The sequence below is a fragment of the Tamandua tetradactyla genome, chromosome 3 (genome assembly GCF_023851605.1).
Source record: "Tamandua tetradactyla isolate mTamTet1 chromosome 3, mTamTet1.pri, whole genome shotgun sequence".
Classification (NCBI taxonomy): Eukaryota; Metazoa; Chordata; class Mammalia; order Pilosa; family Myrmecophagidae; genus Tamandua; species Tamandua tetradactyla.
Window position 1 is genome coordinate 130,959,026 of NC_135329.1, and position 15,962 is coordinate 130,974,987.

The window sequence follows — 15,962 nt, forward strand, 5'->3', positions numbered from 1 at the left end:
AAGACGGAGGGAACTCTAGCGAGCAAGAGGAAGGTGACTGTGGGAAGCTAGGAAAGTCTACCACATGTTCCCAGGGGTGTAGCACTGACACCAGTAGTTCCAGTGCTCCGACATCCCTGGGGGAGTCCCTCAGAGAAAGCCATGGAGGACTAAGCCGACTTTGGAGAGAGAATCTGGGGGTGCAGGTGCCTCTCAGTAAAATGGGCTCAGTCTAGAGCAGCCTTGGTTTTTCACAGTGAATAAAACCCTGGGCTGTGAAGCCAACAGAGCTAGTTTTGAACTAAAAGCTCCACTACTTCCTTACTCATCCTCCTTAAGGCTCATTGTTTTCCACTATAAAAATAAAAAATAATAATTCAGAGTTGTTTTAAAAATCAAATTAAATATTACACATGTATAGTTCCTGTAAAAGGTGAAGTGCTATAATGTACAAGCTAGTATTAGCAGGAGATCATTTTTGCTTGAGTCAGAGTGCCTGGGTAGTCACTGGAATCCAGGCCCCTAGCAGAATAGTTTCTTTCGTTGTCATTCAAATGGTGGCTGCAAAACCTTCCTGCCTTTATTAACCTAGCTCTGGCTAATATTCATTAAATGATAGGCACTATTGTACCTTTAGAGGACACAGAGATGAGAAGATGGCTCTTGATCTTGAATAACTCACAGCTTTATGAGAACAACAGATTTTGTAAGCAGATGTTGAATGTAATTTGGAAATTGAGCACAAATCTGCAGGTGTATCCAAGGGAAAGAGGAAATGACGGTGGATATGGTGGAATTGCAGAAGTCTGAAGTCTGGTAAGACCTATCACTGATGTGGAGCTGTCATGTGTGCAGGGGTGGGGGGTGAAAGCTTCCCAGGTTAGGGCCACTTTGGTGACAGATCACAGGACAAGCCCCCAAACAACACAGCTCCCTGAAGGAAAGGAAACTGCTGTGGCACGGCCCTGGAACTCCAAAAGGAAGCCCAAATGGTTCCAGGGCCACCAAAAATAGTTGTCCTTGGCAAAAACTGTCGGGGGTGATCTTCAAATTGTCCTCATCATGCTTTCAAGTGTCTTAAGGAAGGTGATGTCATTTTCTCACTCATAAATGATGTTATATGGACTCTCTGATACTGCCTGAACTGAGCTGTTCAAATTAGATGCCTTATTTGAGCCTTACCTTCTCTTCCTGCAACTTACTCCCATGGATGAGAGGAAAAGGTGGGTCATGCTCTCCCTCAGGAGAGGCCCCTGGTGAGGGCCTGTTTGGAGTTGGGAGGAGGGGTGCTTAGACGTGGTGAGGGCATGATCTGGCTACTAAAAGGCTAAAAATCTACCCCTACTTTGAATCTTCTGGTTGGTCTTGTTTTTGCACTACTTTCTCTTATTTCTTTTCAACTGAGATCAACAATCATCAGGATGACACTATTTTGAAAGGTTAATTTAAAAAGTGCCATGTCTGGAGACTGCTGGGCAAATGTGTCTTACTCCCTGTGGGCTCCCTGCCTGCCCAGACTGCCGCTTCCCCAGGCCAAGGCAGCTGATGGTGACTCTGAGTCTAGAGTTCCCACTCCTTCTAGACTGTACTCATTCATTAGGGGCTCTCTAGGACTGCGTTTGACTTATCAAACGCAGGGGCTACCTTTTCCTACCATTATTCCCACTATTTAGCAAGATGCCCTTGATATGCATTTAAAAAGCACAAATATTGATGAATAAACTGAATGAATAATAGAATAGATGAGTGAATGAATGAATGATGTAGTTTACACGTAATTGTGTATATCCTGTGTCAAATTATGTTCTTTGAAACAACCATTACTTCCTCCACCACCACAAAAACCCATCATGTAGCAAACAAATACTACATAATAAAGGTCCAGTCAAACAGAGTTAACCTAAAACCTATACCCCAGTTTCAGCCAGGTGCTGACAGTACCAAGAGGCTTAAAACACATGCACCGTCCTCCAGGAGATAACTCTTTAGTGGCAGAGACAAACTGGCAGACAGATAATGACAAACTTGCATAATAAGTGCTAACTCAAGATGAAGAAAAAACAGGCTTACTGCTGTTTAGAGGTGGGTAACCTCTAAGTGGTCAGAATGACCTTGGTAATACGAGAGAGAGAGAGAGAGAGAGAGAGAGAGAGAGAGAGAGAGAGAGAGAGAGAGAGAGAGAGAGAGAGAGAGAGAGAGAGAGAGAGAGGGAGGGAGGGAGAGAGAGAGAGAGAGAGAGAGAGACTGATGTCAACCAGGCTAATATTACGTTAGGTGCTCTTTAGGGAAAGTTCAAATGACCTTGCATAGATGGATAGCAAAATGGCTGAAGAGTCTTAATGCCAGTAAATGTCAAGCCACCACTACCCAAGTATGACCTAGGTATTTGGGGTAAGACCTGTAGGACTGCCACACCCCTCCCTGCTGCTGGGAGCTTCTCCTGAGTGCCATTCAGACACCCCATACCCCTGTCGTCATGAGATCTGAAGTAGTCGTTTGGCTAAATACCCCCACAAATTGATGCCTGGGAGGGCAGCTTAGCAACTTGGCTCCATCTGCCCTTCACCTGTGGTAAACGAGACCCCAAGCTAAATCGGCGACATTTCTATTCTAGAAACTATATTTATGTCCTGTTTCCCATCCCTAGTAGGTGACAGCAGACAGCAGGCATCTGTTTACTTCAACAGTGCTGATGTTTTCTATAACGCTCATGCCCTTCTACTTTCTTTCCAACAGTATCTGTTGTCAAATTAAAAAGTGAGTGCAACATGCTTAGTTTCAGATACATTGTTAACACCATGAGGGTGGTATCAGATTTGCCTCTTGTCTCATGTCCAGAAATGTTAAGATCAAACAAATATGTACTAACTTCCCTGCATATTTATTCCAGTCCTTGCGGTCAAATCCAACAGGGGGGCTGCCCTGTGTCCAACCTGCCACTGAACCCCATGGACGCAGCAAAGCAGGGAACAGTGGTGGGTCTTCCGGGTACAGGAAAAGCAGCAGGGATGCTAAGACATCATGTTAAGGTGTCAGTATTTGGCTGGTGAGAAAAGTACTTAAAGATGACAAACTGAAGCCTAGGAAGACTCTGGAAGGACCTCATGGTGCTTGTCTAGGCAGGGTGGGTTTGGAGGCAGGCACAGAGGAACCCTCCTTGTCTACTTGAGACACTTCTACATTGCTTGAATCTGTTGCAGAGAATAACTGCTTTTGTAATTTAAGAAGTTAATAACAATTCAAGTTGTTATTTAAGAGAATTGATTACTTTTTCACAACAGAGTTCATAACAACCACAGAAGATATCACCTCACCCCAACAAAGCAACATCCTCAGTCCCACTAAGCATAAACCTGTGGGAGCCCATCATCGGTGACTTCAGTCTCATGTTTCTTGACGTGGATTTTGAAGCGCTACCAACCTGTGGGTAATCTATTCAGAACAGAGTCCACCTCCTGGGGGCTCTGCTAGGAAGTCTATGACCCAGCCTAGGCGTGAGGGGTGGTAGATGGCAATGGCCATCTAAGTGTTTATTTGCCGTCTCAGACTGAGTTTAGGATGACACACAGTTTAATTGTCATGCAGAGTGGCAGCTGGAGGCGGCTAGAGTGAGTTGGCATCTGCTTTTGCAGAGCACAATTTCTGCAAATAATTAACCACTAGAACTCTTGATTCTCTCTAATTAATGAAGAGGAAGCCTGGGATCTTCAAAGTCCACGAATGTCACGCTGCCATTGTGTCAGGATTGATCGTCTTTGTTCTAAACCGAAGAGCATGCCTCTCCTGCCTCTCCTAATTCTTCATAAATTGAATTTTTCTATTACTAGTTGTGACAGCTAAGTAACATGACTTCAAAAATTCACGCGCAGTTCATGCTTGTATTAGAAGCCTGAATAATAATAATTTTTAAAAAAGAACCATAATGGAACAAGCTTTCTGTCTCTGACCCAGAATTAATCAAAGCAAAGAGAGACCTCCTGAAAGGAGAGTCGTTAATTAGCTCTAATGGTTTTTGCTAGGTGGAGTCTGAGTTATTGCAGAGTCTGCAAACAGAGGGGAAGAGAAGATTCTTCCCTTTCTCTATTTCTATGTGACACTGGCATGTAAGATGATGGATGGCCTTTGCTCCCAGGGGGTCAAGGAGTCATATGATGGAGAGCAGAGAAGAGTTCTAAAGGAGCCTGGTTCAGCAGGAATGCCGACGGGTCAGCCTGGCTGTCCACTGACTTGGAGCATCTTCAAGGAAGAGAGATGGAAGTGGTTATTTTCAGTGCAAATGGCCCATTCCTGTGGCCTTACTGGAGAATATAATGAAACTCACCACCCAGAAGTGAGAGTATGGTCCTATTGAAGCCTAGGTCATTTCATGTTGCTCATCTGCTCTGATTGCAAAGCAAGAGTTTATACATGAGCCTACAGGGTCCTATCTGTCTGGCCACTGTCGCCCCTGTGACCTCATTTTCTTCTACTCTCCTCCTCACTCACTCCATTCCAGGGACACTCTTCCTCAATGTTGCACCAAACTTCAGGCATGCTCTCACCATAGGGCCTTTGCACTACTATTCTGTCTGCAGCACCATTTTCCAGATTGTCACTTGGCTCACTTTTTTCTCTTTAAGACTTTGCCCAAAATGTCACCTTCTTCAAGTGTCCAATACTGATTACCCCCTGTAAAATAGAACTCCCTTCCCCAGCACTGCCTATTCCTTTCAGCCTGTTATATTTTGTCTCTCTCACCTCCTAACATACCAAATAACTTCCTTATTCGTTATGTTTGAAGTTAAATATTTGTTTTCTCCACTGCCCACTAGAATGTAAGCTCCACAAGAACAGAGATTTTGTTCTGTTTTGAGTCTGTTTTGTTCACTGATATATTTCCAGTACCTAGAATGGTGCCAGTTCAATAAACATTTGTAGAGTGACTGCATCAGCCTGACTAGTTTTTCCTTCAATCATCTCACTTTGGAGTGTTTGCTGGTATGCATGAAGACTGAGCATGCCCATCCAACATGATTGCTCAAACATCTCATAAAAATGAGGGTATGAGTTGTGGCGTTTTCTTTCTTAAGTGTCTGGATGAAGTACTGCTATTTCACTTGGCTGCCAAATCTTAATAATTAAAGCAACGTGTGAGCAGAGTTAAGTATTACTTGGGGATATTTCTTTCTTTCCCAGTGGCTTTAGGTAAGTAGAAGGTAGTGAAGCACTGGCCCAGAGTAGCCCTTTTATAGGGAGGGGTTGGTTTTTGTCCCCAAAGGTCAGTAAAGACTGGGAGGTTTTTAGAGATGCTGTGCAGCAGAAATTAATGGTGGGAGGGTGCATCTGTGGTGTAACTCAACAGTCACCATGCTTAGGTGCTGTCATAGGCATCCCAGGAAGGGGCACATCTGCTGAACGAATAGGTCACCATAGAGCGCTTTAAGCAGGGAATTGGAGTAAAACTCACAGACTCCACGATGGCTATAGATTGTTTCCAAATCCCTTTATCCCTTCTCATTCAGGCTTCCCAATAATGGGGCTGTAGATTCCTTGACTTTCCATCAAAGGATACCTGTCAAGTCCTGTTTGTGTCTGTGACCTCCTAGGGGTTAGGAAAATCTGGCAGGGATTGCTAAAAGCGATCAGGGCCTTGGGAAGTGGATAGGTTCAGCCTTCCATGCTTTATTAATTTGTGCCTTATCTCAGTTCTCAGAGAGACTAGTCTTAGAGGAAAATATGTGCACGTTCCTCTAACAAGCCAGCTGGGTGCTAGCCTGATTCTGCAACTGCTGGTTAAATGGCTTTGTCCATTCCATCTCCCAGCACCACGGCTTCTGTACCAGCCTTCTTAATGGTTTCCAAGGTTCTTTCTCATTTGCTTCTCTGAATAACTGTCTCTTAATTTTAGAAATAAAGAAGGAAAGACTCAGAGAGGTCAAGGTGCCTGCCCAAGGTCACACCATTATTAAGCAGTGGAAACAGGACCTGAACCCTCCCTGCAAATCCAATTTCTGTCCACCATACCCTTCAGCTCAGAACAACACCTACTCTACTTTCCTCTTGTAGCTACTTCTGAAAATGTTTTTATGAATAAAAAGGGATTTTAACCTATCCAAAATGTATTATTACTAACAAAGCCTCCCAAATGTAGAGGATGCTCAGAGGTCAGAGTTGAGAACCTGGGCTAAGTCTCATGAGGGTAAAGGAATAAATGACTGTGTTTTAAAATTATTCTAAATTCAAATTCCAAGACTAACATTTACAGCATCCCTCCAAAACCAAGTCTGGCAGAGTGCTCTGGTTCTCAATAGCAAAACTGACCCTCCGTCTTAGACTCATGTTCTAAATTATTCTGAAGAGTCTTCCTCCCAGACTACTCCTGACAACCAACCTGAAGCAGCTTCCAGAACACTCTTGCTGATTTACAACTGCAGTCTTGCTAAAAGGAATGGAGAAAACCCAGCATGAGTTTCTGTTAGACAGAATTACTGGCATGAAATACAAACATTTCTACAACCTGGCATATGGTTGCCTGACTGTGTGGCTGTCCTGCCCCCTTCCTTATTTTACTGAAATAGGTCATTTGTTGGAAAACTGAGGGAGTCTGTTCCTCAACCCCCACCCACAAAGGATGAAGGAAGGCTGCCACTTAGTGAGTCTGAATGTGGCTCCCCAAAGCCAATGTTGGGCCAGCACCTTTTCTTAAGTTCCCGTGTCTGTGGTTTATCTCTGATGAGTGTCTGTGACTCCTGGGTGCAAAGCCCTTCTGTTTCCTGCCTTTATGGAAGGAATAAAGATGACTGGACCAAATGCAAGTCATAATCTCCAGCTGTCTCTGTTTAAGAAACAATAACTAAGTGTCAATTGGCTGCTGGTCTTAGGAAAAATATTATCTAAATGAAGAAGCGGTCTATTTCCCTTGTATTTATCCTCTGTGAGAACATTTACCTATGCTATTGATTAGTCAATCACATAAGTATTGATCACCCACCTGCACAACATGCACAGTACAGCAAGAAGAAAAATCTTACAAGTTATTTGGTTGGTACAATAGCTCATCAAAGGTAGAAAACAGAAATGACTACAAGGGTCAGGTGAGCAGCATGAATGAATGAACTGGTTCATAATAGCATCTTAAGGTACATTTTTGGGGGGTGGGGCACAGACATGTTTTCTTTGTCTGTTAAACATCCAGGAACATTTTTCCCTTCACAAAAACCAGAGCCCTGTTGGTCTCGCTTTAATTTTCACATTTTTGAAAGAGACAAGAGTATTTCCCCCAATTCTTCTATAAGACAACAATGGGGTCAGTGCCCAGACAAATAGCAACCAGTGCCTAGCTTCAGTGGTAAAAGGCAATTGAATGTGCTACAAGGAAGCAGTGGGCATTGTGTTCAGTTACAGAATTTATAGATTATCGGAAGAGAGCAACTGCTTACTACATACCAGTGGATTACAACCATGTTGCTTTGTTGCCATGTGAGAATAGGGCCCCAGTAATGTATCTTCAAATTATTTTTTTTTTTTTTTTTTTTTTTTTAAAGAGAGAGGGAGGAAAGGAAGGAAAGACAGAGAGAAGGAAGGAAGGATGGAAGGAAGAAAGGGAAACATCTTTAAACATTTTCTTGTTTTATTGTATTTTGTTTGTTTGTTTTTTTACATGGGCTGGGGCCGGGAATCGAACCGAGGTCCTCCGGCATGGCAGGCAAGCACTTTGCCCGCTGAGCCACCGCGGCCCGCCCCTCTTCAAATTATTTTAAAACACTATGCTTCTCCAAATGTGTCATGGGGTATGTTTTAGTTTTCTCCCTTAGCTTTCTTTAGATTTCCTTCTACTTCCCCTAAGTGGATGAAAAGCTCCTTTGTGAAGGATGAGGGATTTTCCCCTCTTGTCCACTCACAGGGATAGTCTGACCCTTTGCACATGGCTGCTAGGAACTGTTTATTCCACTGTCGTCATCAGCATCACTGCTGAGAGGACACTCTCCCTATGGTGAACAAAGTTATGCAGAGTAATGCACCCAACCATGAGTTTCAATTATCAAGGAACACAGAGTGACATCCAGGCTTCATTCAGATAACCTTGACAAGGTCCTGTGGTAGATTACAAAATTTGCACACACCTCTCCATCTTGTGTGCTGACCTCTTTGCCTCTCCTCCCATCAAGAACTCTAGTTCTCCACTCCTTGATTCTGGATTTGACTGTGGTACTTGCTTTGTCCAATGCAATATTAGCAAACATGATACATGTAGAGGCTTGAAAAAGTACTCACACATTGAGGCTTGTCAACTTCTGCTGTGCTAGATCCATGGGGCCACAATGAAAACAAGCTCAAACAAGCCTACTAGAAAGGCCACATTGCAGAGTACTGAGGCACACATCCCAGTAGACAACCTGTTAACCACCAGATGAGTGGGTGTGGCTCATCCTACACCAATCGTCTAACCCAGATGAGACCTACAGAAGAATTGCCCAGTTGAGTCCAGTCCAAATTGCCAACCCACAGAACTATAGGCCAGATGCTGTGATGAATTTGTTCCATGCTGATATAATGACGACTGCATGGTCACAACGAAAAGTGCTTGTGAGATCACAGGTCACTTCTCCTGCATCCCCAAGTCAGCCCTCTGCCTGTTTGAATGCCTTTGATAACACGAGTGGCCATTCATGGCAGTCGCTTTCATCTTGGGTCAGCTCTGACTCTTAGAAATGTCTTCTTTGCATTGATTCAAAGTCTCTTCTCTTGACTTCAACCCACTGCTCCTGGCTCCAACACAAGGCAATCTAAATGAGCCTACTTTCCTCTGCTCATGAAAGTTTCCCACATACTTGCAGTCTGACCACAGCATCCCCAAGTCTTCTTTGGTCTAAACTTTTCCTTTTCCTTCAACTGTCTTTCACGGGACATGGTTTCAAGTTCCTTGACCATTTCAAGTAGGCCATTGCTCTACTGCAAATGGGGCCCAGTGTTTCCCTCTAAGTGGTGTCCCAAACTGAGGGCAGCTCTCTAGTGTGGTCTAACTCTGAAATAATAAAACAGTCAGAATTCATTTCTTGCATCCCAGATAACACATGGTTCTTCAACGGCCAAAGATCACATCAGTTTTGAGAACAGTCCCATATTGAACTCATTGTTGACAGAAATTCCTAAGAATTTGTGTTCACTATGCAAAATTGTCTTTCACATCCTGGGATTAGATTTCATCCACAGTTCCAATTTTCAAGATTCTTCAGTATCTTAAGTGGAGGTTTTAAAATATGTTCCCCAAATCTTTGAAATTCCTGCCTTCCAGAGGTAGAACCTAGTTCCCCTCCCTTGAATGCAGACTGGACTAGTGATTTGTTTCTACCAAACAGAAGAGTGGAAGTGATAGTGTTTGACATTGGAGATTAGGGGATAAAAAGTATTGTGACTTTCCCCTCTCTCTCTTGGATTGTTCATTCTGTAGGAAAACAGCTGCCATGTCTTGAGAATACTTATGCAGCCTATGAGGGGTCCATGTGGCAAGGACCTGGGGCCTCCTGCCCACTGTATTGTGAGGGAGCCAGCTTGGAAACAGGTCCTCCAGCCCCAGGAAAGCCTGCAGCCCTGACCCACATCCCAACAGCAACTAGGCAAGACAAGGCACCCTGAGCTAGAACCACCCAGCTAAGCCAGCCTGGATTTCTGACCTAAAGAAACTGTGAAATAATAAATGCTTGTTGCTGGGGCAATTTGTTATGCAGCAATAGATAACAATAGAACAGAATAAAAAATACATCTTGATTCTGTGGTTGAATGTCTCTCTTACCCATCAAGCTTCATGTTATTTGCACAGGAAGTGAGCAGGCCCTTTCTATGTGCAACAAGGCCTCTGAATGATACAAATACAGACATGACGCAGCCCCCAGAGATACTACTGGAAGCCTTCATAAGGTCAGGATTAGTTGTCTATACAGATACGGATATCGGCCTTTAGCCAGTTCAGCATCTACCTTGTTAGAAAAAAGAGACAACACCGGAAAGGAAGACTCGAATGGAACCATGATAAATTATAAGGATTCAGATAGGCCACGGATGGTGGGAAGGAGGATATTCTGGGTCAGATGCCTACAGACAGAAATGGGTAAGCCAGATTCAGTAGGCAAGGGAGACACTGCCTGACCGCACGCTTTTTGCAGGGGATGACCGTGTTTGTCTTTGTCACGATCCCCATCCCAAGTCTGGCACGCGAATGATAACTATTTTTCTTGGTGAAATAATGAAAACTAGAGAGTTTGAGTAAATTAAGGTAAATGACAAGTTCGGATGTACAGGGTAGAGCCAGATTTGAGGAGAAACTTGGAAATCAAAATGTTTCTCAGGGTGTCAGTCCTTCACATTTTATTGGGTACATCTGAAAGATTTGTCTATAACATTTGTATGTTTATTAATTCAACAAAAAAATCTATTTCCTGTCATCTGTGTGTCACGTACTGTTCAAGATGTCGGGGACATAACAATGAGTATGTTTCCTATAGTGAGACACTCATCGTCTAATGGTAGGATCTCAAATGAATGCCTGTAGATGTGTGTGTATGTGTGTGTGTGTGTGTGTGTGTAGTGATATAATAATTAATTGGTAACAATGGGCTTGGGCAGCACATGGAGTGATAGACTCACTGTATGGATGTGTGTGATGTGAGGGAAGCTATGGGAACGGAGGGGAAGCGCCATCAAAAAGACAGTGCTCAAACTGAATGGCTAAGGAAGAAAAGTAGAAGATTGCTCGGCAGAGAAGACAAACGCATGGACACAAAGAAGAGCCTGATGGGTCTGGGGAATAGTAAATATTTGGGTTTATGTTGTATGTCAATTGGTTATGTTTATGCAATGAAGGAAGGATGGAAAGCTGGTGAAGATCTTGAAGAATCTTAAGTAACAACCTAAAGAGTTTGAAATTTATCTTGTGAAACCTCTGAAGGATTTTAAACAGAAGATTAATGCATCCTGATTTATTACTTTTGAAGGATAACTGAGGTTAGGAGGCAAGGAGACAGGTTGGAACAGTTCTTATAGAAGTCTAGGCAAAGGTTGATGAAATGTAACAAAAGCGGACATGCAAAAGGAAAGGATCAACGACTGGTGCTTGAGAACCTGAGTGGACAAGACACGGTGATGCCTGGTGGTCGATGGATTTAGTGAAGAAAGGCCAAATGAGCCTGAAGTAATTAGGGGTCGTAGAGTTGGATACCTGGATGAACTCTGTGTTGTTAAACAAGAGTTTAGTTTTAATAGTACGGTTTAACCCTACGGGGGTCTCACAAGAAGTGAGGACATTGTAAGGAAAGAAGAGGTGGGGGGACAGAGCAGATAATGGTGCAGAATGGTGAAGAGGAAACTCAATGCCAGCAATGTGAAGGACAGTCAAGGACCTGCTTGCAGGAACTCCAACCAAAAATAGCATTCTGGGCTGGGCTGGCAGGCCCGAGCGCCGTGGCTAGGTGGGTGCCATCCCCGAGAGCAGGCTGGGTGGCTCCCTGGATGACCTCAAACTATACTTAGCTCCCACAATCAGCTGTGGCCCATTTCCAAAGCAGCAGCAATGGCAGCTGACAGCCTGGAGAGACTATTTTCTTCTCTCTAAAGAAAAAGTGCCCATAAGCAATACATTTCCCAAGTGGCTATTCCTCCTGATTTGAAGAGGGCTTCTGTGGCTGAAAATATGCCTGTGGCTTCTATAAGTCCATCTCTAAAAAAATTTCTTTTCTCTTGAGTCAAGATACCTGGGTCCCCTCGGGTAACTTAGAAGAATCATAGAGCAAGCTCTACCTCTGTGAAATATGTCAAAGAAACGCCTGCTAGCACACTTTAGTTATTGGAGTATCTTTTCCCCTTCTGGTTGTCACAATAAAAGTAAATTTAGAATGCAAGGATCCAAAGGCAGAGAAGGAACATAACCCTAACAAACAGATGTCCATTTGGAATCTGAAGTTTGAAAACAAGATTCTGCTAAGTTTGAGACTCTCAGATAAAACTTTTGCTATCGCCCAGAGTTCTGGTCTAAACATTTGCTGGTAAGTTTGCTTAAATACACCAGCAACATATCAATAGATTGCAATCCCCTGGAGTTTTTTTGTTTGCTGGTTTGTTTGTTTTTGTAAATTGAAGTTTAGATCCTGTGCTTTGTCCAGTAAACACTAGAGGGAGTAGGCTTCAGCTAGAGGAAAAAGGCTACCATGGGGATGAAGAAAAATCTGAGACTGAGGTGGAAGGCATTTCTGCATTTCAATGAGGCACAGGATTTTACTTAGGTAGATACCAATCTTCATACTATGACCAAGTGACTTCATATTTTGAATTCAGTATTAAAAACTTTTAGATATGATCTTCGGAACCTGTTCAATATCTAAAACATAAAAGAAAACCATTTTTCTCTGACCAGAATCCATATTCTGTCCATTTCAAGCACTTTGAGAGCCAATAGGATATAGCTCCATCTGTGAGTCGTTCATTTTAGAGGACACATAATCTGGATGAATAACTTTTCAGAGATATTAGATTTTTTTTTTACAGGGCTGTACTTAGAGTGCCCATGGTGAATGGCACTGATACCAGGCATTTTCAGACACTTGTAGGAATGAAACGTGCTCATTGTAGATTACAAGTCTCTATTAGAAGCCCTCCCCTCTTTATTTTTCTCCCTAATTCTCATGGCTTAGCTCTACATTAAAACACTATTTTACAATCTAGTTAAGAAACATTTGAACTAATTGGCCCACGTCATGCACAAGTCAATGAGAACTGATGTTTATTCTTCTAACTTAAATTTCCAGTTCTTTAGTTCTTTCATGCCTTTTGGAATGCCATAAAAACTAGTGAAGGCTACAGTTTCATTGTTTATTTTAAAAAAGAAAAAAAACAACAATGAATACTAGTCAGAAACAAATCCTTTAAGATCTTAACAAGAGACTATTTAGCTAAACATTAACCATTTTACTGAATAATGACCTCTATGAAATATTGTTCTGAAACCATTGCAGGTTTTTGAAGTGAAGCTGTTAAAGCATGCAAATCCAAATGTAAGAAAAATCTCAATAGAGCATAAGAATCTGCCCTTTTACAAACCTCAGGGTCAGATTCACCTGGATGTTAATATCCAGGTGAATATTAGTAGAAATTACATTATGAACTTTCTAAGGCAGAATCTGTTGGAAACTATAAATTACATTGACAAGGAAAACTCAGTTCCCAAATTTGGGTTTGCGTTTGTTAGTCATGCATTATACTACTTACCTCTCAGGGCAGACCTTTAATTTCAGAGATTGCTGAGATGCATGACTGCACCCGTTATCAAAAGTCTTTGGCAGAAATACCATTTATCCTTGTTGTGGTAATAAACAGATTTATAACATTCTGGTGCCACCATTCCTGAAAAAGCACATTCATTTGAATATTTTTTCCACAAACATGGTGAAATATTTCATGAAGGCGCATGGGGGTAGAGTCTTAGGGAGAGATACTGCTCGTAAATGACAGAACGCCTGGCTGATTTACATGAAACCCCAAGTGCTCATATGAGAATAGGTTAGGTTTAGATTGACGAGCAAATGTGTAACCAGACTTCTGGCTGACAAATGGCAGAACTATGCCAGAGCATTAGCTTTTCTGGAGTGAGACCAGAATTAAAGCAGGAGGATCAAGTTCATTCCATAAAGGACATTCAAACCTAGTGGATGGCAGGGTGGCTGGTTACTAAGCACATATAGATTTTAATACTCCAAAATAGGATTGAGTGAGTTTACAGTTGGGCTGGCATCCAAGCAAACGATCCACTTCCCATCATGTTTATATTGACATTTCAGAAGGGTCCTGTTATTTTCAAGATGTCAATTTTAATGGTAGCTTTGGTTTAAAGTCACTGATCTCTAAAAATGGCTTGATTGGGTAAACCAGGAAATGTTAATAAAAACTGATGAGATTAGTATAAAAAATGAGGCCAAGTATTAAATGGCCCAGATTGTATTAGATTTATTCTGGCTGGGCACAGCTGAGGACAGAGACATCCACACAGTTTTTGTTGAGAATGATAGACTGTTTGGAGTATATACTCTTCTTAGAGGGCTGAGGATGAAATTTCAGGGCTTTGGGCCTGCCTCTAAGGAAGCAGTGAATATGGTAGATATTGTCAATCGAGTTTCCACCACGTGCCTTGTCTGCTCAGCACTTGATGTGCATTATCTCATTTAATTCTCACAAGCACAGTGAGGCAGATCTGCTTTATGATCTTTGCTTATGGATGAGCCCGAGGTTCAGAGAGAGTGGTTGACTTGTCCAAAGTCACACCCTAGGAAGTGACAGAGTCAGAATTTAAACTCCAGTCTGACTCCAAGGACTTTCCCCCATGCTGCACTGTCCCTTGGGCATCTGGGGAACAATATTGGTGAAGGTTTAGCAGTTTGCAGGACATGAACTACTTGAGTAGTAAAGAGGCAAGGGAACAGAGGTGGAGTCAGGAGACCTGAGTTGGAATCCTGGCTTTAACATTTACTGGCTCTGTGATCTTGGAAAAGTTCCTTAACCTCCCTGAGCTGTTCCATGTATAAAACGTATAAAGAGTATGCGTGTATGTGTATGGTAGGGGTACGAGGAGGTCTTTAAAATTCCTTTTAGTTCGAACATTTTGTGATTCCGTGTGCCTTCAAGGGGCTTTTATTTCCTTTAATTGAGGGGCACATTTGCTCTTTGGCTTTTTTAAGTGAATTCAGATGTGAGGAAACACTTCCATTTGAAGTTTAAGAACTGAGTGAATTTCTGCCACAGAGATATTCCTCTTCTCTGCAAAACTCATTTCCTTTGTGGGTTGCACCAAAACAGACTATCTGTTATTTCCTGGGTGGATGACTCCACTGGGCTCTGAGCACGCTCCTCTGCTCACAAAGGAGCTGTAGCGAGGCCTGTGGAACACACTAGAAACACAAAATGGTTATTTCATAATATTATCACAAAAGAAAACTGAAAGTTGGCTTTCCTCTGAAGGCGATAAACATTACTCCCGGTGGGTAGGGAACCAAATACCCAAACAGCTGCCTATTTGGGATGCTTTGTTCTATTTCTGTAAATTAATGAGGCTTTATTTATAATTCACTCTGATATGCTGACGAGCTTTCCCTGAAAACGGCTGTCTCCTCTTAAGCCCGCCGCCCCTCGCTTGGTTGTCCTTCACCCGTTCTCCTGTTGATGGAAATGTATACATTGGCCATCCGGCGTGGGCCACGCATCACCTACTGCTCGGCATTCTCTGGGATCAAATGACATGGACCAGGCTCTATGTGGGCAACAGTTTGTAAATTCCTTTGATGTTGTGCCTTGTGACACTTAATGGCTAAATCCAAGCTTTTGCTATCTGACCAAATGCCAAATGTGCTAGTCCCTGAATATTGACAATCTTGCAGATATCTGGATAGGAAAATAAGATAAAACTACAGGGAGAAAATATTTCAGAACTGTTTGTGGAGGGCTAATTAAGTTAAAGCTTTGATACTTGGAAATTTAGTTGAACAGAACATTCTAGTTCATTAAGAGCTAAGATAAAATATTTTTAAAAGGTCATTTAATATGTAATGAGTGCCATCTATGGATAAGGTATGGTATGCGGAGAGGGATAAAGGTTCAGATAGGTTTTTTTGTTTGATGTATTTCTTTGGGTTTTTTTATAACCATTACTGTTGGAAATTTTGTTCTATTTCCTTCCGGCCCTTTCAAATGTTTGATTTTTGTTGCTTTGTTACAAAGATGTAGTCATACAGAATATTTATTTTGAACCCATTTTCATTTCATCTAACATTATAAGATTCATCCTAGGCATCATTCTGTTATGAGCATATAGCAGTTTGCTTAACCATTCCCTTATTTGTGGAACATTTGGGTTGTTTCCATTCGTATTCCATTATTTAAAAAATGCTATGAAGGAAATCTTTAACATAGAAGTTTCCCCCTTATTATTTTTATTACCTATGGCAAATTCTCATATGTGGAATTAT

General features: G+C 42.2%; 1 protein-coding gene across 5 annotated transcripts in view; it reads right to left on the bottom strand.

Annotated features, from left to right (window-relative positions):
• ITGB6 (integrin subunit beta 6) overlaps positions 1–13,542 on the bottom strand; it is a 144,099-nt gene extending 130,557 nt beyond the window's left edge. For all 5 annotated transcript variants that reach the window (XM_077153982.1, XM_077153978.1, XM_077153981.1 and 2 more), the window contains exon 1: positions 13,216–13,542. The gene's annotated coding sequence lies outside the window, so the exon portion shown is untranslated. The remainder of the gene's footprint in view (positions 1–13,215) is intronic.
• Positions 13,543–15,962: the final 2,420 nt, after the last annotated feature.